General features: G+C 39.6%; 1 protein-coding gene and 1 non-coding gene across 3 annotated transcripts in view; both read right to left on the bottom strand.

Moving 5' to 3' along the window:
- Positions 1-25,419, bottom strand: part of LOC132843539 (NACHT, LRR and PYD domains-containing protein 3-like) — a 924,649-nt gene that overhangs the window by 366,747 nt on the left and 532,483 nt on the right. The gene's annotated exons all lie outside the window — the stretch shown is intronic.
- Positions 7,768-7,886, bottom strand: LOC132843656 (5S ribosomal RNA). The gene has a single exon (XR_009648203.1). It is a non-coding gene; the product is annotated as a 5S ribosomal RNA (ribosomal RNA).

Below are 25,419 nucleotides of genomic sequence, written 5' to 3' on the forward strand. Positions count from 1 at the left end.
TTAGAGATTGAAGGGGTGATGTTGAATGTTGTTAGTGGTTATGCCCCGCAGGTAGGTTGTGAGGAGAAAGAGAGATTCTGGTGTGAATTCGATGAGGTGATTGAGAGTATTCCCAAGGGTGAGAGAGTGGTGATAGGAGCGGATTTTAATGGACATGTTAGTGAGGGGAACACAGGTGATGAGGAGGTGATGGGCAAGTTTGGAGTTAAGGAAAGGAACCTTGAAGGACAGATGGTAGTAGACTTTGCTAAGAGGATGGACATGGCTGTGGTTAACACGTATTTTCAGAAGAGGGAGGAACATAGAGTGACTTACAAGAGTGGAGGTAGGAGAACACAGGTAGACTACATCCTTTGTAGAAGAGGCAATCTGAAAGAGATTAGTGACTGTAAAGTGGTAGTGGGAGAGAGTGTAGCCAGACAGCATAGGATGGTGGTGTGTAGGATGACTCTGATGGTCTGTAAGAGGAAGAGGTCAAAGATAGAGAAGAAAACTAAGTGGTGGAAGCTGAAAAAGGAGGAATGTTGTGAGGAATTTAGACAGAAGTTGAGGCAGGCTCTGGGTGGTCAGGTAGTGCTGCCGGATGACTGGGAAACTACAGCAGAAGTGATCAGGGAGACAGGGAGACAGGTGCTGGGTGTGTCATCTGGAAGGAGGAAAGAAGATAAGGAGACTTGGTGGTGGAATGAGGAAGTTCAGGATAGTATCCAGAGGAAGAGATTAGCCAAGAAGAAGTGGGATATGGACAGGATTGAAGAGAATAGACAGGAATACAAGGAGTTACAGCGCAGAGTGAAGAGGGAGGTGTCTAAGGCCAAGCAGAAGGCATATGAAGAGTTGTACACTAGGTTAGACACTAGAGAAGGAGAGAAGGACTTGTACAGGTTAGCCAGGCAGAGGGATCAAGATGGGAAGGATGTGCAGCAAGTTAGAATTATTAAGGATAGAGATGGAAGGGTGCTCACAAGTGAGGAGAGTGTACAGAGGAGATGGAAGGAATACTTTGAGGAGCTGATGAATGAGGAAAATCAGAGGGAAAAAAGAGTAGAAGGGGTGAACTCTGTGGAACAGGAAGTAGATAAGATTAGAAAGGATGAAGTCAGGAAGGCTTTGAAGAGGATGAAAAGTGGAAAGGCAGTTGGTCCTGACGACATCCCGGTAGAGGTCTGGAAGTGTCTAGGAGAGGCAGCAGTGGAATTTTTAACTAGTTTGTTCAACAGGGTATTAGAAAGTGAGAGGATGCCTGAGGAATGGAGAAGGAGTGTGTTAGTGCCGATCTTTAAGAATAAGGGTGACGTGCAGAGTTGCAGCAACTATAGGGGGATAAAGTTGATGAGCCATACAATGAAGTTGTGGGAAAGAGTAGTGGAAGCTAGGTTAAGGAAGGTGGTGGAAATTTGTGAGCAGCAGTATGGCTTCATGCCCAGAAAGAGCACAACAGATGCAATTTTTGCTCTGAGAATGTTGATGGAGAAGTATAGGGATGGTCAGAGGGAGTTGCACTGTGTGTTTGTAGACTTAGAGAAAGCGTATGACAGGGTGCCAAGAGAAGAGCTGTGGTACTGTATGAGGAAGTCAGGAGTAGCAGAGAAGTATGTCAGAGTGGTGCAGGACATGTATGAGAGGAGCAGGACAGTGGTGAGGTGTGCTGTAGGTCAGACAGAGGAGTTTACAGTGGAGGTGGGACTGCATCAGGGATCGGCTCTGAGCCCCTTCCTGTTTGCTATAGTGATGGACCAGTTGTCAGAGGAGGTCAGACAGGAGTCTCCTTGGACGATGATGTTTGCAGATGACATTGTGATCTGTAGTGAGAGCAGGGAGCAGGTGGAGGAAAACCTGGAGAGGTGGAGGTTTGCGCTGGAGAGAAGAGGAATGAAAGTCAGTCGTAGTAAGACTGAGTACATGTGTGTGAATGAAAGGGAGGGAAGTGGAACAGTAAGGTTACAGGGTGAAGAGGTGAAGAAGGTACAGGAGTTTAAGTACTTGGGGTCAACAGTCCAGAGTAATGGAGAAAGTGGGAAAGAAGTAAAGAAGCGAGTGCAGGCAGGTTGGAGTGGGTGGAGAAAGGTGTCAGGAGTTCTGTGTGATAGGAAAATATCAGCAAGAATCAAGGGGAAGGTGTACAGGACAGTGGTGAGACCGGCCGTGCTGTATTTTAGAGACAGTGTCACTGAAGAAGAGACAGGAGTCAGAGCTTGAGGTAGCCGAACTGAAGATGTTGAGGTTCTCTTTGGGTGTGACAAGATTGGACAGGATTAGGAACGAGTACATCAGAGGGACAGCCCATGTTGGACGTTTGGGGGACAAAGTTAGGGAGGCGAGATTAAGATGGTTTGGACATGTTCAGAGGAGGGAGAGTGAGTATATTGGTAGGAGAATGTTGGACATGGAGCTGCCAGGCAGGAGGCAAAAAGGAAGGCCAAAGAGGAGGTATATGGATGTAATTAATGAGGATTTGAAGCTAGTGGGTGCAAGTATTGAGGATGCAGAAGATAGGGTTAGGTGGAGAGAGATGATTCGCTGTGGCGACCCCTGAAGGGAAAAGCCGAAAGAAGAAGAAGAACAATATGATACATTTATATTGTGCTCAAAATGCTTTAGATATGGAATGAGGGATTTCATTCAGCATGAGCTGTTTGCCATATCCTCTACTACACCATAATTTATAAAAAACAAACCACTAATTACACCAAATAACACTCTTTATTCAGATTTAAAAGCGATTTGGAAATACAAAACAAACTATTTGCTGCAATACTGATAAACTATCGCTAATAACACCAAAGTTGCCACCAAGATCTCATTTGTTTTTACCATCAACAAACCAACAGAAGCATTTTTTCCATAACACACCGCACGTCGTCTGAGGAAATCCAAAGTTGCATCGAGCGGTACCAAAAAGCCAGCCGTGACAGCGGAGATAGTCACACGACTCAGTTATACATCACATCTCTTCTAAGTGCACAGAAAAAAATAAGACACATGATGCTGGATTGAGTCATATTTGGATGAATAATATGTGACTGTTTATGTAACCGGCAAAAGAAAATAACACATTTTCCCGTGTCTGCTTAGCTTCCGAGATCAGACGAGATCGGGCGTTCTCAGAGTGGAATGGCCGTAAGCGAGAGGAAAGTTGGAATGGAACCCATTTATAAATTGTTTGTTTTTTTCTTTTCTTTTTTTTTTTTTTTTTTTTGTTGTTTTCTATCAAAACATTAGCAAAAGGGTCTGAATATTAAGATGTTGTTGTTAGAGAATTTAAATAGTAAAATAAATGAATGGCTATGTCAAAAGCTTACAGCACCTGGTATTCCCAGGCAGTCGCCTATCCAAGTACTAACCAGGCCCGACTCTGCTTAGCTTCCGAGATCAGACGAGATCGGGCGTTTTTTTTTTTTTTTTTTTTTTTTTAGAAATTTCAAACAATAGAATATAATACAATAAAAAATACAATAAAAATTTTAAATTATTCTATACAATCATTTTTACATCACACCTCACGCATTTTCCATATACCTTACATTTACATAAATACTTTAGAATTCTCCTTCACTCCCCGGCAGCTTCCACATTCTTTTAAAACACAACAAACTTGTGGTGTAAAAACATGATAAAAGGCATCCAACATTTTTTCAGATTTAAAATACACATATAGACTTTCAATGTACATTTCTGATTTCCTTTTAAACACATTCCAACCCTCCACCACAATTTTTTACTTTTTTTGCCACAATTCTTCTCTCCCATATTGCACTTTTCATCAACATTACCCACAGATTTATGAACTTCTTGTTTTGACACTTCTTTTCCCAACCAAACATCACCACTCTGTTCCATTACATTACATTTTCATCCCACTCCCCTGTCAAATCTTTAATCACACATTTGCATTAGCTTAAAAAATCCTCCAGTTCTTTATAATATAAAAACATATGTAAAATCCCCTCTTCCTTTTCTTGGCATACTTTACACATAGCATTTTGTTCCATCCCAATTTTATTTAAAATAGACTCAGTAAAAAACGCTTTATGTCTTATAAAATACTCCAAGCATTCCAACTTTGTCTCCACACAATTTCCCCCCCAGTTTCACGTAAATGTTTTTTTCTTTTTGCTCTTCTTCCATACACTTTATTCTTTCAATCCACACTTTTTGGTATTGCATTTTTAATGATTTCATATTTGTTTGTTATTTCTTGTTTACTGTACTCTTTTTTGCTACTTCCATTGCATCTACAATAACTTGTGTTGGTAAGAAACCTTCTTTAAACTCATACAAAACATCTCTCACCCTCGTTATGCCCACTTCCATCCACTTCTTAAAAAATATGTCTTTCCCTTGATTTAAAATGTTGTTATTTAAGAACAGAGGTTGATTTAAAATGTTTTCTCTCCCATGAGGATCATACTCAATTTTCGGTAAAAGCTTTCCCCAAGCACTAAAAATTTCTCTATAAAACACAGGTAATACTTCCGTTATCCAATTTTTTTGTTTTCATCCATAAAATTCCATCCCCCATGTTAAAATCCCCACATTTGGTTAAAAAGTAATTCATTGTTTTCTTCCACTCAGTTTTGTGCTCTTCATTATTTTGTGCTCTTCATCTCTTCATGTGCTCTTCACAATTTTCACTCTCATAGCATGTTTTTGTTGTTCCACATCCATTAACCCCAAGCCCCCTTTTCCACCGCCCCTAAAATTTGTTTTAATTATACTGGGCATTACTTCTTTTAATCTGTTTGCTAAAACCTTTGCTAAAATCTTAAGATCTGTGTTCAACATCGTGATCGGTCTGTAGTTTTTTAAATCTACTTTTTCTCCTTTCCTTTTATATATCAATTTCATTTACCCCATCCTTGTTCTTTCATTAATTTCTTCTTTTTCTAAAATGTCTTTAAAAACCTCATTTAAAATCTTTTGTTAAAACTTCTTTAAAACCGATATAAAATTCAGTTCCCAACCCATCTATTCATTCCTGGACTTTTCCTTTTGTTCAGTTGATTTATTGCTCTTTCAATCTCTTCTTCTCTGATTTCCTTGTCACATTCATTTTTATCTTGCTCGATTACTTTTGCTTTTATCTGATTCAACAGTTTCTTTTTTAACTCCTCTTCCACACCCCTTGCACTAAACAGATCCTCATAAAAATCTTTTATTTCTTCTAAAATTTTCTCATTCCCCTCTACCAATTCTCCATTTTCACTCTTAATTCTTTTATCATTTCAGCTTTCCCTCTCTTTTTTCCAGGTCAAAAAAGAACTTTGTACATTTCTTCAATGTCTTTCAGCTTTCCCTCTATTTCCTTTATCTTTTGTATGTCTTTATTTTCTTTATTTAATTCCTTTTCCAAACTTTCATTTGTTTCTCTTTTTTTGTATCTTTTCTGTATTAAACTACAATATTTAATAGAGAACTTCTTGATTAAAAACTTTACATTCTCCTACCATATTCTCTTATCCTCTTCATACATTCCATTTTCCTTTTCTTTTTCTATAATTTCTTTAAACTTTGCAACATAATCTTCATTCTTTAAAATCTGTGTATTTAAAATACATACTCCTGGTCCTCTTTGCATTTGATCCCAGTCCAACTTAAAAAATAAAAACTTATGATCACTATAAACTGTTTCCTCATATTTAATCTTTTCTATAAAATTCTCCACATTTCTCATACATAAAACAAAGTCGATTCTGGTTTGGCACACAAACTGCCCCACTATTTGTCTCCTTGAAAATTCTTTTTTCTTTTCATTTTTTTTCTCTCCATACGTCTATCATATTATTTTCCTCCATTAGTGCCTTTAATTCTTTTCTTCCCGTATCAGTTTCAAAAACCATTCCTTCGGCCATATCTTGTTTGCTAAAAACCGTGTTAAAATCCCCCATCATTATTATTTCTTTGTAATTCTTTACAATATTTCTTAAAACAATTAAAAACGCTTTCTTTTCCTTCTCCTCCACTGCATGTACATTTACTAAAATCAAATCTCTTACTTCATATTTTGTGTCCACTACCATACATTTTCTGATCTTGTCCTTATATACAATTTTACTCAATTTAAAAACATCATCCTTCATTAAAAAAGCCACACCTCTCCTTAACCTCCCATCTTTGTTATTATATAAAATACCTCCATCCCATCTCTTTTTAAAATCAGTCATCACATTTTCTTTCCACTTTGTTTCTTGTAGTGCAATAATGTGTTCCCTTTTACATTTTTCTTTTACATTTCCAAATTTTCCAATATTCATCAGTCCCCTTGCATTAAACGTAACACAACTTAAAGCCATTAAAAAAAGATAAATACTTAACGTTATTCACCGTGTTCTCCTTCGAAACCCCTTAACACATCATATCTGCTAATAAACTTTTTTCTTGCACCTTCTTGCACCGTCTTTGTCCTTCTTTACTCCTTCTTCACTGTTCATTTCTTCCTTTTGATCCATACCGCCTTGTCCAATTCTCTCCCCGCCCTCCAGAAAAGTATTAAAGCTTTCCGATGTCTCCAATTCTGTCGATTGAGTGTCCTGCTCCATTGCTTGTTCATTATTATTCATATCGTCTTTTTCTCCATCCTCTATGTTACTGGTTGCTCCTTCTGTTTCTTTTTGTTGTAATCTTTCTTCCTCTTGTCCATCATCCATTTGTCTATCCTCCTTGTTATTTCTTTCATGCATTTGCCCGTTCACCTATTCCACCCCACCTCTTTCCTCCTCTTCCATCCAATTTATTTAAAAACTTTCGGCATTCCGGGCACTTAACTGTATCACAATTCCGTGCAAAGTGTCCTCTTTCCTTACACTTATAGCACTTAAAATCAGGGCAATCCTTCATTAGGTGATCTGGGCTCATGCACAGCCGACAAGTCTTCACCTGGTGGCTGTTCATTACCCGGAAATATTGTGGCCCTTCAGCCGTTTCCAGCTTTGTGCTGTATGGCAGGGAAACTACCTCTCTTGGGAACCTTACTTGCACAAACCTCATCCCATCCTCTACATTAGTGCCCGGATACAGCCTCCTTTTAATCTTTGAGATGGGGCAAACCCCCCAACCCTCCAATTTATCCAAAACATCTTTATCTTCCAGGTAAACGGGCAAATGCATGAAAGAAACAACAAAGTCTCTATTCTGCAGTTTTTTTACTTCACAATCCGTTCCTTTTATTAACAGTCCACCCATAAGTTCATCGCACATTTCTTCCTTTTCCATAGTAAGCTCATATTCTTTCCCTTGTCTTGGTCTTAGCGCTAGAATTTTTCCATGTCCACATTGTTCTGTTACAGCCTTAATAATGTCTACCGCTCTCATCTCAGTCTCATTTTCCACATTCACAATCACGGTAGCTTCCTTTAAATATTTTCGTTCAACAAACTTTTCTTTTACTTCTTGTTCTTTTTCATCTTTAGCTCATCGTCGTTTATCCAGTCCATTGTCATTTGCCATACGTGTTCCTCCTACCAATCCAGTGTCGTTTGCCGTGCGTGTTCCCCCTGCCAGTTCATTGTCGTTTGCCATGCGTGTTCCTCCTGTCAGTTCATTGTCATTTGCCGTTAATCCATCCATTCTTGAATAAATAAAGAGTGTTAACCACCTTCCTGCCAGCAAAAGCTGGAGTTAGGTGGTTAAAAAACACACACAAAAACAAAAACAAAAAACTTTACTCAAAAAACTACAGAAACAAAACAAACAAACAGAAATAAAGGGTGTGGGAGAGCCTTCCTCTCCCTTCTGCAGCCAGCACACTTCCTGTGAACACTAGTCAAAAGCTTACAGCACCTGGTATTCCCAGGCAGTCACCTATCCAAGTACTAACCAGGCCCGACTCTGCTTAGCTTCCGAGATCAGACAAGATCGGGCATTCTCAGAGTGGAATGGCCATAAGCGAGAGGAAAGTTGGAATGGAACCTATTTATAAATTGTTTGTTTTTTTTGTTTGTTTTTTTTGTTTGTTGTTTTCTATCAAAACATTAGCTACAGGGGCCTATTGCACAAAACTAGGATAACGGATTAAGCCTGGATATCTTGTTGATCCTGGTTTAATTTATCCGTGAGCTGGATTAGGGGGCAGTAGAATGTTATGGTAGAAATTACCATGGAGATTTACTGTATTCTGTGGAGCTAGCCTGCTCCAGACCAGGCTAAGTTCCAGGATCTATTTAATCTCATCCCTTATGTCAGTCAGCAGTCTCCACAAACGGAAACCAATAGTTATTCCACTGCCCACTATACATTGTTATCACATATAACTAGACCCACTGTCATTATTTAAATGTTTGTGATCATTAATTTCACTCATTTTGGATAAATGATGATTTTTAGATGATGTTGCTATCATCAGATAATTTACAGTTTCCCATAGACTATAAGGCTATATATAAAATGATATTAATATTAGGGCCACAGAGGAAAAAAAAAAGAAAATTCACAGACTTCAAGAATGAAGTCATAATATTGTAACCCATTGTTTTAGAGGAGGACAGTTGTTAAAATGACAGCTGTGAGGCATTTCGTGGAATTGTTTATTTTTCTGGTTTCACAAACAAGTACATACTTAATCTTTTGGCACATCAGCATCACATTGTCATAAATATCAGGACTGTAAAAAGAATATGTGTCTTTTCCGAGGAAAAAGAACCAGCCTCATAAATTTATGACTTTTTCCTTCTTCCTCAGTGTGACCTTAATACTCTGTCGTATAAAATACACATTCCACATAAATATAAAAACACAAAGTGTATGTTCCTTGGCTGGAGAGATACGAAAGGACAACAACAAAGGACAGGAATGCAGACGGCGAGATGAAAACAGAAAGCATGGAGAAATGAGAACATGGAGGTGAAAAATGTAAATGAGGCAAAAGCAGAGGATGTAATCAAAGCAGTATCAGAAAGTATTGGCGAAGGGAAAACTTTGGCGGTGAGACCGAGACAAGGAAAAGAATATTAAGTAACACTGGAGAAGGAAGAAACATGAGAAGATCTGATAGATGGACTGACTATTAAGGGAACAATATGTGAGGTAAAAAAGCTGCAAAACATGGAGCATGTGGTATCTTTTATGTATGTCCCGGTCTACCTGGAAGATAAACAAATTTTAGATAAATTGGAAGGTTGAGCCGTTTTCCCAACATCAAAAATTAAAAGGAGGCATTACCCGGGCACTGAGATTGAAGATGGCACAAGGTATGACAAAATGAGGTTTCCCAGAGACGTGGTGTCCCTCCCGTACAGCACAAAGATGGAGACAGTGGAAGGACAGCAATATTGCAGGGTGATGCACAGCAGTCATGTGAAAACCTGTCGACTGACCTGAATTTAAGTGTTTTAAATGCGGGGAAAAGGGAAATTTTGCACAAGACTGCAAAGTGTCAAGTGCCTGTCAAGTAAAAAAAATGAAAAAAAAAAAAAAACGAGAAAAAAAACGGCTGAGAGAAAAGAGCAGAGGATGCAGACAGAGTGGGGAGAGGACAAATAAGATGAAAATAATTAGGCTAATAGGTTATTTTTAGGTTAGGTTAATAATAATTAGGTTAATAAAGGACTAGTGAAATGTTTGAACAGATATGAAATGTTAAAAGCTTTGGAGGAAAATGACTGGGATGACAGGTTTAGGGCATCTATATTTTATCTATTTAATGGTTGTAAGTTGTGTGACTTTTAATGCAAGAGGACTGCTGGATTTGAAAAAAATGAAAAAGAAAAAGAAAAATGTGAAAGAGCAGACATTATCGTACTACGAGACGAATTGGAGAGACAATGTGATCAATGAATATAAAAAGAGATGAGAAGGGGAAATTTTATACTATAATGGAGATGGAAGGTTGGGAAGAGGTGTGGCTTTTTTACTGAAGGAAGGTATTTTTAAGACTTGTAAGATTGTATATAAAGATAAGTTAGGGAGATGTATGGCAGTTAATGCCAATTTGGAGGGAAGAGAATTGCTTTTAATTAATCTACATTAATTCGTAATTAGTTATTTAATATCCTAAAAGGAATTACAAAGGAGAATAAAGAAATAATAATGATGGGGGACTTTATTACAGTACTTAATAAACAGGAAATGGCAGAAGGGATGGTTTTTAAATCTGACAGAGAGAGAAAGGAATTAAAAGAATTAATGGAAGAAAATAATATCCTGGATGTTTGGAGAGAAAGAAACGAAGGGAAAAAAAGAATTTTCAAGAAGGCAAATAGTGGGACAATTTGTGTTTGTTTTATGTACCAGAAATGTGGAAAATTTTATTGAATATATTAAGTAGGAAGAAAGCAGTTTAAGTGATCACAAGTTGTTATATTTTAAAATGGACTGGTGTAAAGTGCAGAGAGGGCCTGGGATTTGGATTCTTAATACAGAGATCTTAAAAAATAAAACTATATCAAAGGTTAAATAAATGATAGAAAAAGAGAAGAAAAATTAAATGTATGAAGAAGATAGGAGAATATGGTGGGAAAATGTAAAGTTCTTAATTAAAAATGTGTCTATAAAATACTGTAGTATAATAAGGAAATATAAAAGATACAAAGAAAAGGAAATAAAGGAAAAAATAGAAAAGGAATTGGAAAAGGAAAATAAAGATATACAAAAGATTAGAGAAATGGAAGGTGAACTGAAGGAACTGGAGGAGAAAGAATATGAAGGGGCAAGATTAAGAAACAGAGCAAAATATATGGTCGGGGAAGAAAAATGTACAAAATTCTTCTTTGACTTGGAAAAAAAGAGAGGGAGGAGCAATTTGATAAAAGAGATAAGAGGGAAAGATGGTGGTATTTTAGAAGGAAATGAGAAAGTTTTAGAAGAAATAAACAAAGATATGTTTAGAAGAAATAAACAAAGATATGTTTAGAGCAAGGAGTGTGGAGCAGAAGAAAAAGAATAAATTGTTGAACTACCTTAAATCAAGACTAAGTGAGGAAGATAAAAAACAATATTATGGAGATTATAAAGGAATACTGTAAAGGCTCGGGAAGTAAATTAAATGAGGAAAAAATGGAATACATGAGGTTTGGGAAAGAATTGATTTGGGATTATTTTAACTTTAAAGAAGTAGATGAAATGAAAATTCTAGGGATTTGGATAAACACAACATGCAGCTTTTAAAAGATTTTTATTATTAAGGGAAAAGAAAATCCAAACCCACATGGCAGTGTGCGAAAAAGTGTGTGTGTGTGTGTATGTATATATATATATATATATATATATATATATATATATATATATATATATATATATATATATATATATATATATATATATATATATATATACATATATATATATATATATATATATACACACACACACACTTAATACATTAATAATACACTTACTTGATAATATACTTTATTAATTACATTATTTTTAGTCTATTGGATTATTTATTTCATTAAAAATTTTAATTAAATATATTTTATTATAATAATAAAGATAATGTGCTTGGACTTTTTTTATTGTATTGGTTCTGTAGATACACAGTTTTGTTGAAGTTTTGATGAGTTTGAACAATAGAAGAATTCATGAAGTTTGAAATAAATACATGTCACCAACTCTAAAATAAATTGTACATAAAAAATACAACAATCCTTTTCCGCCATCTGCTGGTGAGCGATGCTATGACATTAAGTAATGTGTCTAATCTGTTAAACATATTCTTCTGTAACTGTCTGAACATTTCTATACCTTTTATAATAAACTGTGTCATGCTTACATACTTCCAGGTTACAAAATTCACGTGTCATTCTACAAAACGGGCAACATTTTCACTTTGTAATCTTCAAAATCTTTATTAAAAGCAAACTTTAAAAAGACACAAAATCCTTATTAATATCTTTTTATTCAGGAAAGGGAGCCTTTCTTGTACCACTTCTTGTACCTTGTTACAGACAATATGTTCACAATTAAGGTAGTAAAAGAAGAAATATATTTTACTATCTAATGTTTTCTTTATAGTAAAATGTTTATGGAAGCTTGTTTTTGCTTCATTTTAAAAAATAATAAAAGATAATTGTGACTTTATATCTTTATAAAAAAACTTTATAAAAAATAATAAGAGATAATTGTGACTTTATATCTCAGAATTCTGACTTTTTTTCCTTGCAATTATTGTGATGCTATTCTATTGCTTCATAATATAATGCACCATATATTTCATCATTCTGATGTCATTTCTTCCACTTACTGATTTAGATCTTGCTGTATGGTCATGGATAACATTATAGTGTATTATTTTCATTGTGCTTTCACAAATAGAGAGATCCTGATTTTACTGGAGGAGACACACAACATAAATCTCAGCCTCCGGACTCTTGAAAGAACATTACAGAGGAACAGAACAAAACAGATGTCTGGAATTATTACAGACAGAGAAACTGTCCACAAATGAATGAGACTTTTAGATGGACAAAATGTGGATCTTCGTTTATGAGGTCATCTACATCAATGCGTATATAACAGTCTTATATACTAAATAAATTATTTTTGAAATATTGATGGGTATGACAAATTAAACCCTTGCAGAATATGCATAAATGGATGCATTGATAGTTTTTCCAATAAAATCAATTGGATCTAGGCTACAAAACTAACAATGACCCACGAATAATTGCAGGATATATGGTTAATGCTGCTGCTGAAAATAATGGATGCCCAAGAAGAATTAGAATTGACCATGGGACTGAAAATCCTCATTGGCAGGCATGAAAACATTTCTCAGAGAAGCTGCAAATGCAGAATGTGTCCCACTTGGTCCAAGCACTGTGGAAACCAAAGAACTGAATGATAGTGGTCCACACTGAGAAGCCAGTGCATACAGATTTGGATGGATCATTTTGAACTACTTTGTTGAAGAAGAAGAACACTTTGTTGACAGCTTTATTGACAAATGTTTCATTCAGTTTTGCTCCCAGCATTTTATTCAGGTAACACATTTGGTATAATGTCAGAGAATCATTTGTGACGCTGCCTGTGAAACCCTGGCTAAAGTCACGTGATCTAATTTAGAGCTTGAAAGAATTTATGATCATAAAAATGACATAAATATGTTATTAGTGATTACTGCTGTAAATGATAAAATAAAAACTAAACTATCAACATACAATACTCAAACTTATAACATTATAACTTGAAAAATACTGTAATTAATGATTTTATAGAAACTACACTTTATATTTCTGCACAAATATACCTGAAAATAGAAAAAATCTATTGTTTACAGAGCCCTAACCCTAAATGACCAAAAAATGACCTTAGCTTGGTGTGTGAACTTCTTTCATTCTTTGTCTATTTTTTATCAGCACACATACACTCACACACCCAACATAAACCAGTCAAACCAGTTAGACCAGTGTCAGTAAAAGTGAAAATCATCAGCTCCATTTTGTGACAACTGAAATATAAAAGATTTCAGGAGTAAAAACACAGTGAGTATCTAAAGCTCTAATATATAAACACACTGTAGTGACACTAGATGCAGAAGAGTTTTGTGGGTTTGTACTGAAGTTTTAAAGTACACAGGTTGTTTTATAACTTGATAGCATGACTATTTCCTGTAAGTGAAAGTAAATTTAACACACCAACATTGGAGTGAAGTAAACGTGTGTCCTGCTGTAATCTGGAGAAGGAGACATGACCTCATACATGAGAGTGTCTGGAAAACAGGACTTAAAGAAAGACGAGAGGTGACTTACTTTTACATTCACCAGCAATAAATACACAGCTAATAAAACACAGTGAGCTAAGAAGGAGACGACGGGGGAACCGTGCTGGGTTTCTGTGTCGGACTAAAAGGAGACGTTACAGACCAACTCTCCTGTCCATTGTTATGGGAAATGTGAGATCTTTACCTAACAAGATGGACGAGCTAGCGGCTCTTACCCGGCATCAGAGGGAATTCCAGGAGTGTAGCATAATGCTGTTCATGGAGTCATGGGTAACTTCACTAAGACTGGATACGACCGTTACTCTGGATGGATTTCAACTACTGTGCGTGGACAGAACGATGGAGAGTGGTAAGAGAAAGGGAGGAGGACTGGTAGTTTTTGTGAATAATATATGGGGTAAATCTGGTCACATCACTATTAAAGAACAGATCTGCTGTAAGGACATTGAGCTGTTAGCCATTAGAATGAGGCCATACTACCTCCCCAGGGAATTCTCACATGTTATCATGTGTAGCGTCTGGTACAAGTCATTTAGATTTCATATCCCAGGCACCCTAAACTTCGGCATCTACTCTTCAATCAACCAATGAGCAACCCATTTACGGTTTTTATTGAGGGCCATATCGCACAGTGTCACACACACACACCTGGCTCCAAAATGTCTGGGATCCTACACAAAGACCAGATAAGACCATGCTGTTTCAATGATTGAACTCATAGGGACCTCAACCAGACACACACACACACACACACACACACACACACACTCCCCTGCAAACGCATACACACACACACACACACACACACACACACACACGACACAATGGGACATTCCTTTTACTACTAAAACAAATAGATAAGATACTCTAAGATTCTTATTCTCATAACCCTGTTGTAATGTGTTTCTTCTTTTAAGGCTTGCCTGACTTAAAATTACTTGCTCCTTACTTTCCTGAAAAGGGTGTATTTTATTTAGGTATCAGAACACAACACTGGATTAACATCAATTATACTTTGATTACAGATCTTGGCATGTTAATGTATACCTGTTCTAAGGCTGTATGTCCTTTTAAGGTCTGATGTCAGGATGTATACAAAATTATGTTTTTCACTTCCCTAATGCAAATGCATTTTTGTTTTGTGTTTCATTCTTGTTTCTTTCTCCTTTATCAGAACACAATATCGTAGTAACATCAGGTACACTTTGATTACTGATCTGTGTGTATAATGTACCGCTGACTTTATACCGTCATTCCCCTTTCATGTTTAGTATCTAAATGACCACAAAATTATCAGTTACTCATTTTTCAATCAATGATGTATTTTATTTGAGCACGAAAAGCGCTATACCATCTTAACACACCTTGGATAAAAACTTTAAAGTCATCTAAAGTTTGATAGCTAAACCACACCCACAGACACCTGAAACAAAGAGATCTTTTTCCCTCCGAAACCCGGGCCATAGTATTGGCCATCTCCCCAAAGATGGGTGGAGTTCGGGACCTTTAAATTATCACAAACACCACCAATCCGTGGTCAGATTTTCGGAACAGCTTAGAGACAACTCCATCTTCCTTCAGAGAACTTCCTGCAAGCTCCACTTCCCCGAACCATCCTCAGGAAAAACGTCTGACCCCATCCTGACTGAGATTTCTCTGTTGCATCCCGACTCTTGTGCCACAAGCCAATGCAAGTAACCGTTTCCTCTACCAATCAATTTAGATGCGTATTTCAAGTAGGAACCTTGTATTGAGTCTTTAAGTTGAATTTAAGTTTCTGTGACGATTTCCCAGTCAGGGTGTGATTAATTTTGAAGTCTAAGCTTGCCATTCCTTTCCTTCCTTTCTAATTTCTTCCTTTCCAGTCTCTTCCTCCCTTTCCCTACTTTCAATTCCTTTTGTGTGTTTTATTTTCATCTTTGTTGTCTCTATTTCTTTTGTTTCTTTGTGTAGTTAGGTTTATGTTGTGTTTGTCTCTTTCATTAAACGCCATATTTTTGTTCCACAAGTGATTGTCTCTGAGTATCGCTCACAAACGTAAGGTACCTGCAACATCTGGTCTGAACTACATGCTCTATTAAGTTAATTTAATTGAAATTACGGTAAAAAGTAAAAGGGAAGATAGCGCCCTCATAGAATTAATAAAGGTTACACGGCCTGTTCATCGGACGAACAGACCAAATAAGTGTAACGTTAATTCCATTACCGTCAATTTCAGCTTAGGTTAAGATATTTAGGAGTCACTATAACACGTTATAATTACTTATAAATATTTACCTTGCTTTGCGAGCCAAAATCGATACACATGATAGATGCTTATATTCCCCCCTCTGCTGACAGTGAATCGGCATGTGATGTTCTGAATTCTGTTGTTAACAGACTGTTAACACAGAGCCCTAATGCCCTTCTCATTATCTCTGGAGATTTCAATCATGCCCCTCCATCCTCCACTCTGCCCACATTCACCCAGTATGTTTCATGCCACACCAGAGACAATAAAACATTGGATTTATTTTATGCAATCTCAAAAGAGGCTTAAACTTCAGCACCCCTCCCCGGGAAGATCGGATCACAACCTGGTTTATCTCCTACCTGTGTACAAACCCCTTGTATACAGGCAACCAGCTGCCCCGCACACAGTGAGGACATGGTCTGATGAGACCAGTGAAGCTATGAAGGACTGTTTTGAAACAACTATGTGGGAGGAATTGTGTAATCCTCATGGGGAGGATATTGACAATCTAACAGGCTGTATTACAGACTATATCAACTTCTGTGTGGAGAATACTGTACCAGGAATGTACAGTGTTTTCCCAACAACAAACCGTGGATCAACCCTGATATAAATACTCTCCTTAACGAGAAGAAGAGGGTTTTTAAATCGGGAAACAAGGAAGAGCTGAAAAGTGTCCAAAGAGAACTGAGAAAGAAGATCAGGGAAGGAAAGGAATGCTACAGGAGGAAGATGGAGGATCAACTGCAGCAGAACAATATAAGTGGTGTGTGGAAGGGGCTCAAAACCATCACTGGTCATAAAGAGCCCAGCTCTCACCCTGAGGGTGACCAGAAGTGGGTGAATGATCTAAATCAATTCGTCAACAGATTTGATCAGCCACACTCCCCTGCCCCCATCCAGTCCCCTCTGCTGCAACCCCCCTCCTCTGCTTCCACAGCAAGCTGCTCCAGCCCCACCTCTCTCTGCCCTGCTATCAGCTCACAGCCTACACACAACACACCTAACTCCCCCTCCCTGCCAATTCCCCCCAGCCCCCACTCCAACCAATACACATTGCCCCTTACAGAAGCCCAGGTGAGAATGGAGCTCAGGAAGATCAAAGCAAGGAAGGCTGCGGGTCCAGACGGCATCAGCTCCAGGCTCCTTAAGACCAGTGCAGACCAGCTGTGTGGCATACTGCTGTACATGTTTGACCTGAGCCTGAAGCTGGGGAAGGAGCCACAGCTATGGAAAATATCCTGCTGTGAAAATATCCTCCTCCAGTTAAATGCGGGGAAAACCAAAGAACTGGTGGTGGATTTCCGTAGGCACAAACAAACTTCATTACCACCAGTGAACATTCAGGGAAAGGACATTGTGTGAGTGGACTCTTACAAATACCTGGGTGTTCATCTGAACAGCAAACTGGACTGGACAAACACTGAGGCAATCTACAAGAAAGGGCAGAGCAGACTCTTTCTGCTGAGGAGACTAAGGTCTTTTGGAGTGCAGGGAGAGCTACTGAAGACCTTTTTTGACTCTGTGGTGGCCTCAGCCATATTCTATGTTGTGGTATGCTGGTGCAGCAGCATCTCTACTGCAGAAAGGAAGAGACTGAACAAGCTGATCAGGAAGGCCAGCTCAGTCCTGGGGATTCCTCTGTACACTGTACAGGAGGTGGGAGAAAGGTGGATGATAGCAAAACTATCATCATTGCTGGAGAACGACTCTCACCCCCTGTATGAAATTGTTTCAGCTCTGAGCAGCTCCTTCAGTGACAGATTGTTTCATCCTAAGTGTCTGAAGGAGCGATATGGATCCCATATATATCCTTTCTCCCTGCTGCTATAAGACTTTACAATCAAAGCTGTTCCCAGTGAACCAGTCACCAAAATACAGAAAAAACAGACTGTTATTACTGTTTCACTGCAATAATAAACAATAACAAAGTATTATAAACATGTGCAATAACAGACATTTTGAAAAATGTTACCTATGTGCAATATGCCTTCAGTGTAACCACTGCTCTTTTTATACATTTTTGTTTTTGTATATACTGTATATTATATTATGTCTTTATTCTTTATTCTTTTTATATATTTTTGCTGCTGTAACAAAGAAATTTCCCCTTTGTGGGACGAATAAAGGAATATCTTATCTTATCTTATCTCTAATCACATATATTACATGATGTGATTTGTTTTTTCACAGACAACAAAAAAAGAAATCAAACATCAGCAGAAATCAGCTGGACTCCATATTCAAGGTGTGTGGTTTGGTTTTAAGTGTGTAATATGTGTGTTTTTTTTTACTGTGTAATTTATTGATGTGCAGCAGCATTATGGGTCATCAGACAGAATTCTAATCTTTAAAACTCTGGTAATAAAGAGGGACTATTCTTCTTTTTGTAAAATAAAAGCCTCGTTCACTGTGTAACATGATATTTAAATCTGTTCCTGTGTGTTTCTAACCAGGAGCTGGAACACAAAGTCATCACTCTGATAAAGAATGAGCTGAAGAGGTTTAGGAAGCTCCTGAGTCCAGATTACCCAGCAAGCACTGAGAGGGAGGTGGAGAATGAGGAGGATCTGCTCAGTGTCAGAGAGGGAGCGCTGAAGATCACACTGCACGTCCTGAAGAACATGAACCACACAGATCTCGCTAACACACTGCACAACAGTAAGAGCGCTGAGTCATGACTTTATTCCGTTTTTACTTTAGAGAAAGGAAATAGTTTTAGATATGAACGCTTCTAGTTTTAAATTTAATTTTAATATCATGTACATCTGCAACTTTTCTGTTTCGTTTATGGTCCAGCTTGTAGTTACTCTGTACAACGGTCCTGTTCCTTCAGTAATATTTAGTACATGAATAAGGATTGAACACCAGTGTTTGAAAGAATTTGCATTATAACTATTTATTACTAAACTAAAGTTAATACTTTGTTTATTAGAACTCGACTCTGTGTATCAGCCAAAGTTGTAGTCCAAGCTGAGAGAGAAGTTTAAAAGAATTAATGAAGGAATCTCACAGCATGGAAGTTCAGCACTTCTGAATGAGATCTACACAGAGCTCTACATCACAGAGGGTTGGAGTGGAGACATCAATAATGAACATGAGGTGAGACAGATTGAGACAGTGTCCAGGAGACCAGCAACACAGGAGAAACCCATCAAATGTAATGACCTCTTTAAAGACAAGTCCATCAAAACTGTGCTGACTAAAGGAGTTTCTGGAATTGGAAAAACAGTCTCTGTACAGAAGTTCATTCTGGACTGGGTTGAAGGAAAAGCAAATCAGGATGTCACCTTCATGTTTCCACTTCCCTTTAGAGAGCTGAATCTGGTGAAGCAGGAAAATCTCAGTCTGATGAATCTTCATCAATTTTTCCCAGAAATAAAAAAAACTAAAATCAATAGACTGTGACTCCTACAAAGTGGTGTTGATCTTTGATGGTCTGGATGAGTGTCGACTTCCTCTAAATTTCCAGAAGAATGAGAGATTGTGTGATGTGACAGAGTCAGCCTCAGTAGATGTGCTGCTGACAAACCTCATCAAGGGGAATCTGCTTCCCACTGCTCTCCTCTGGATAACCACTCGACCAGGAGCAGCCAATCAGATCCCTCCTGAGTGTGTAGAACAGGTAACAGAGGTACGAGGCTTCAGTGATCCTCAGAAAGAGGAGTACATCAGGAAGAGGATTAGTGATCAGAGCCTGGCCCATAAAATCCTCACACACCTGAAGTCTTCAAGAAGCCTCTACATCATGTGCCAAATCCCAGTCATCTGCTGGATCTCAGCCACTGTTCTAGAGAGAATGTTGGGTGAAGCAGAAGGTGGAGAGATCCCCAAGACTCTGACTCAAATGTTCACACACTTCCTGATCTTCCTGAAGGACCAAAAGTACCATCAGAAATGTGACCCTGATCCTCAGCAGACCAGAGAGAGTATCATGGCACTGGGAAAACTGGCTTTCCACCAACTGGATAATGGTAACCTGATCTTCTATGAAGAAGACCTGAGAGGGTGAGTTTGGGCTTCAGCTGGGGAAGGTGTTCAGCTTTGTACATCTAAGTGTTCAGGAGTTTCTGGCTGCTTTATACACATTACTTTCATTCATCAGCAGAAATGTAAAAGAAAATCAAACCTCTGATCTGTCTGATCTTTTCAAGAAGTCAACCATGTCTGATCTCCTCAGGAGTTCAGTGGACCAGGCCTTGCAGAGTGAGAATGGACACCTGGATCTGTTCCTTTGCTTTCTTCTGGGCTGGATGTGTTTAATTTGAGTGAATATCATCGATCAGATGAATGTCTTCTGAGGCTGCTGCCATTGGTCAAAGCCTCCAGAAAAGCTGAGTGAGTATTTTTATTTATAAATGTATTACTACATGGTTTTATTGTTACTGCATATTTTAATGTAACACTGAACTGCACTGTTTGGATTAATGTTTGTTAATAATTATGCTAATCATCTTTAAACATACCTCTGGTACTTTTACAGAAGATTGTTTCACTTTTTACACTAACATGTTATAACAAAATCTTATAACATGATATGAGTCATTTTATATCTTTTACATATGAATCATTAAAAATTAAGTGTTCTTTAAAATTTTTGAAAAAACCCATCTATACAAAATAATTGCATGCATTTAAGAACTAAACACATTTCTGAACTAAACACCAGTGAAAGACGTTTCTGTTTATTTTGAAAGTTACATTTAACAGAACTCTCACAGATGAGAAAAACATAAGGCGGACAAAATGGGATCAATATGGATAGAAAATATAAAAAGTAAATATTTAAACACTCTAATGTCCTTCAAGTATCTCTTTGGGTTCAAGTTCCTCATCTTTTGTTCTGTGTGACACAGTGTTGTGGGAGATTCACTCTGTCATGTCTTTTTTCCTCCATTGTTCTTTCTAATAAAAGTAAAACAAAAAAGCTTTTTAAAAATGTAACCCAATACGAAGGAACAACAAAATTCTCCTTCAGTCTGCGCTACTCCTAAACTTTACCAAGGACTGAGCTCGTAGTAAATAAAGCATCAATCATCATTTTGGACCTTGAAACATTCGACAGACGAAGTGGGAAAATGTTCACCTTTATCTTCTTATTTTGTTAGAATATTTTCTTTCTCTAACAGTGAAGATTTTGAAATGTGACATTTTGTATGAAGATTTTTATTTTGATGGGGTTCATTTTGTTCTTTGCTTATCAAGTGTACAAGCAGGTAAAAAGAGAGAGAATGAATAATCTGTCACATGTGAGTGTAGTATCGTTACCGCTGTTATCGTTAAGTCCTGTTTTGTTCTACTTGGAGCTCGATAAAGACACCAAACCAATGGCCGATGACATTCTTGTTGTCAGATACAATTTTTTTGTCAAGTTCACTGCATCAGAAGATGGTGGATATGGTAAAAACAGACGAACACAAAGACGGTTGCAGGTGATGGTCAGTCGGGTTTATCACCGTTTCTGCTGAAGAGACATCAGGCTTCGTTCTTTCTAACCTTTCTGTGGATTTTGGAGATTTTAAGCTGTGGACTGTGTTTGTATTTATAAGCAGCTGTAGTGACTGGTTTTGTTCTTTGTTCATCATTAAGTACTGAAAAAATATTACACGGACACTATCTGAAGGTGTTTGGCTAAAGGTTTACATACAGTACACTGAGGTCTGATATCACATGAGCCCTTATTGGACTGGGAACAAAATACTGAATTGTAACATAATGGAAAGGATGGAGGTGGATTTTCTTTATTGTATTAAATATGGTCTTGTCTTCACATTAAGTTGAGTTTTATAATTGAGTTACATAAGTGAATTAGAGGTACTAACTTGTTTTGTCTAGTCCTGAGTTAAAGCACTGACTTAGAAGGTGTATTGTGATTGTTTCTGACACATATTTTTTTTTAATACTGGGCTAAAGGGTGTTCCTTAAGAGAAGAAAATAATGACAGTTAAATTGTTGAAGTTAAATGATGTGTTTTCATTTTGACAGCTACCTTGGAGTCGGGCGTCTCACTTACCTTGCTAGGTTTGGGGAGGTTGTGCTGCTCAAAGCTAGTTCCACATTGTGTATTATACAATATACACTACACTCTTCAGGAAGTAACATGTCACTTATAGCCACCTGAAGAACACCTACACAAATCCTTTAGTGTAACACACAGTAGTGGTAGTGTTGTGTTAGATTTTTACCTACAAGGTGGGTTAGATTTCCCTGCTATGTGTATACAGTAGTCAGTGTTTTAGATTTAACAAATATGTCTGTATGTTTATCCATCTAAAGCTAATACTTGTGTATATACAGTGTAACTCATTTAAAGGTAAGAAGTTTGACTTTGTTTATTTCTGATGCTGTGTGCAGTCATGCTCATGTGACGTCACTCTGTAAACAGGGAAGGAGCTCAGATTTGAGAGGAAAACCCCACGTTCACTTCTCAGTTGTGGAGGCATGAAAGACATGATCCCATTTTCTCTGTCGAGAAAGAAGGGTTTACTAAGTTGTGTTGAAATAGTAACAGTCACATCTGTAGAAAAGAGTACAATGTTCTTTCTAATATCCTTTATTTACTTTGTTTATGCTAGATGATAGATTTGTAAAAAAGTTCCCATATCCCCACTCCGGGACTAATTACACCACCATCTGTCACCAATTTTCCCATGTTATAAAAGGCGAACTTGAACCTGACCCCATTGCGAAGTCTAGATCTGCCATTGCGATCAGTCTGAGCGTTTCTTTGTTTATCTCTAGTTCCGGTTTTGTGATTCTGTTTCTGAGTTTTGGTTTTTCAATTGTTTGCCGCCTGTCCTGACCTTCTGCCTGTTAGCTGCCAAATGGATCATCAGCCTTACAGCGCCTCATTACAGGAGACTTCACCACCAAGCGATCCAGATGGCCACCATCAGCAGTTGACACAGCTCACCTCGCTCACCGGAGAGCTCTCCGTAGCGCTGCAGAATTTGCGAGGGGTCGTCGGGGCGCCGAACCCCCCGCCACTGGCGGTGTCTCATCCAGCCACCTCATATGCCGCTCCCACAGTCACCAGCCCTCGACTCGCCTTCCCGGACAAGTTTAACGGAGACCCCGGGAGGTGCAAGGGCTTTTTGATGAGGTGCTTGCTCTTCGTAGCGCAGCAACCCGCTCTCTACCCGACCGAAGCCAGCAGTATCGCCTTCGTCTGCACACTCCTCCAGAGAGCGCAGAGGAGCGCTTGCTGGCCATATCCCAGGGAGATCGCACTGCCGCGGATTATGCGCTGGCCTTCTGCACCCTCGCCGCGGAGGCAGGCTGGGAGGAGAGGCCCCTGAAGCTGCTATACCACAAAGGCTTGAACTCGGACTCGCAAGCCGAGCTCGCCTGTGGGGACGAGGGGAGGAGCCTGTCCGAGTTCATGGAACTCTCCATACAGATTGACAACCTGATGCGAACCCGTCAAACCTCAGTCAAACCTCAGTACCGCCATCCACTTTCACGTCATCCACTCTCCTCATCATACACTCATCCTGGGACTGCCATGGCTCAAGCTACACAACCCAGTCATCTCCTGGTCTGAACTGTGAATTTCGAGCTGGCGCAGGACTTCCGCCCAACACCTCTGGCCCACAAAGGGGTCACTCCAACTCAACACCATGACCACCACACCTCCAGAGGTAGAGGCTTTCAGCAAGGCCAAAGCCACCGAACTGCCACCACAACGACCGTACGACTGTGCTATCGAACACCCGCCCAACACCACACCGCCAGAAGGAGAATTTTCCTTCTGTCACAACCAGAATTGGCGGCCATGAATGAGTACATCGAGGAGGAGCTAAGGAAGGGGTTTATTCGGCACTCCATATCCCCAGCATCCTCAGGGTTCTTCTTCGTGAAAAAGAAGGACGGGGGTCTCCGGCCGTGCATCGACTACCGAGCGCTGAACAAAATCATGGTAAAGTTTTGGTATCCTCTCCCCCCTTGCCATTGGCCTTGGAACAGCTCAGCAGGGCTCGATATTTCACCAAGCTGGATCTACGTAGTGCCTATAACCTCATCCGCATCAGAGAGGGAGATGAATGGAAGACCGCCTTTTTGACCCAGTCCGGGCACTATGAATATTTGGTCATGTTTTTCAGCCTTTCTAACAGTCCGGCAGTATTCCAGTCCTTCATCAATGACGTATTCCGTGACATGCTGGACCGCTGGGTGATTGTGTACATCGCCGATATCTTGATCAACTCCGAAACCCTGGAGGAGCATGTCCAGCATGTAAGGGCAGTACTGAAACGCCTAATTCAGCACCGACTTTATGCCAATGCAGAGAAGTGCGAGTTCCATAAGACCTCGACGGCCTTGCTAGGCTACGTCATTTCGGCTGAAGGGGTTGCCATGGACGACTCAAAAGTGCAGGCAGTATTACAATGGCCGTGGCCACAAACCATTAAGGAGCTGCAACGCACTCTTGGGTTCACCAATTTCTACTGCTGCTTTATCCACGGATTCAGCATGATCGCGGCGCCCCTCACGTCCATGACAAAAAAGGCGCCAGCCCGTCTCTCATGGTCATCCGAAGTGGTCATGGCCTTTCAACGTCTAAAGGAGAGTTTCACCTCGGCTCCTATCCTTCACCACCCTGATCCGACCCGACTGTTCAGTCGAGGTGGACGCCTCCAGCACAGGAATCGGAGACGTTCGGGCCGGGCTAATAAGATGTTTCCGTGCGCATACTTCTCCCGTAAACTGTCACCCACGGAGCGCAACTATGACGTGGGGGACTGCAAGCTACTAGCCATGAAGGCGGCTTTTGAGGAATGGCGGCACTGGTTGGAGGGCGCTCAGCATCCTTTTACAGTCCTCACTGATCATAAAAACCTCGAGTATTTACGCTCCGCCAAACGCATGGGCTTTCTGGGCTTTCAGCCCCCTTTATTCTCCTGGTCCGGCACTTCCTCCGACCTGCCGGCCGTGGACGAGTGGTTTTTCCGGAGCGAGGAGATGTGGAGCGTGGCACATCGCCAGCTGCAGAGAGGCATCCGGAGACAAACAGTCCAGGCCGACAGGCACCGCAGAGTGCATCCCAACTACCAACCCGGTCAGTGGGTCTGGCTCGCCACCTGCGACATCCGTCTCCGACTGCCCAGCAGAAAGCTTAGCCCCAGGTATGTGGGGCCGTTTAGAATCGTCAGACAGATAAACCCGGTGTCTTATCACCTGGCACTACCTCCCACTTACCGCATCTCGCCCACCTTTAACGTCTCGCTGCTGAAACCTGCTGGTGGACCAGGAGGGGACCCAGAGGGGGCCGCTGATCCACCGGGCTGGCTGCCTCTTCTGATTGGCGGCGAGGAGGCATACCAGGTCCGTGACCTACTGGACTCCAGACGCCGAGGAGGCAGCCTCGAATATCTGGTAGACTGGGAGGGGTACGGCCCGGAGGAACGCTCTTGGGTAAAGGCGGGGGACATCCTAGACCCCTTCCACAAACAGCATCCAGACAGATCGGCCCCTCGGTCTCAGGGAAAACCCCGGCCTCGCATGCATCCTCATGTCGGGAGCCGCTTGC

This window comes from Tachysurus vachellii, chromosome 3, assembly GCF_030014155.1.
Source record: "Tachysurus vachellii isolate PV-2020 chromosome 3, HZAU_Pvac_v1, whole genome shotgun sequence".
NCBI classification, from domain to species: domain Eukaryota; kingdom Metazoa; phylum Chordata; class Actinopteri; order Siluriformes; family Bagridae; genus Tachysurus; species Tachysurus vachellii.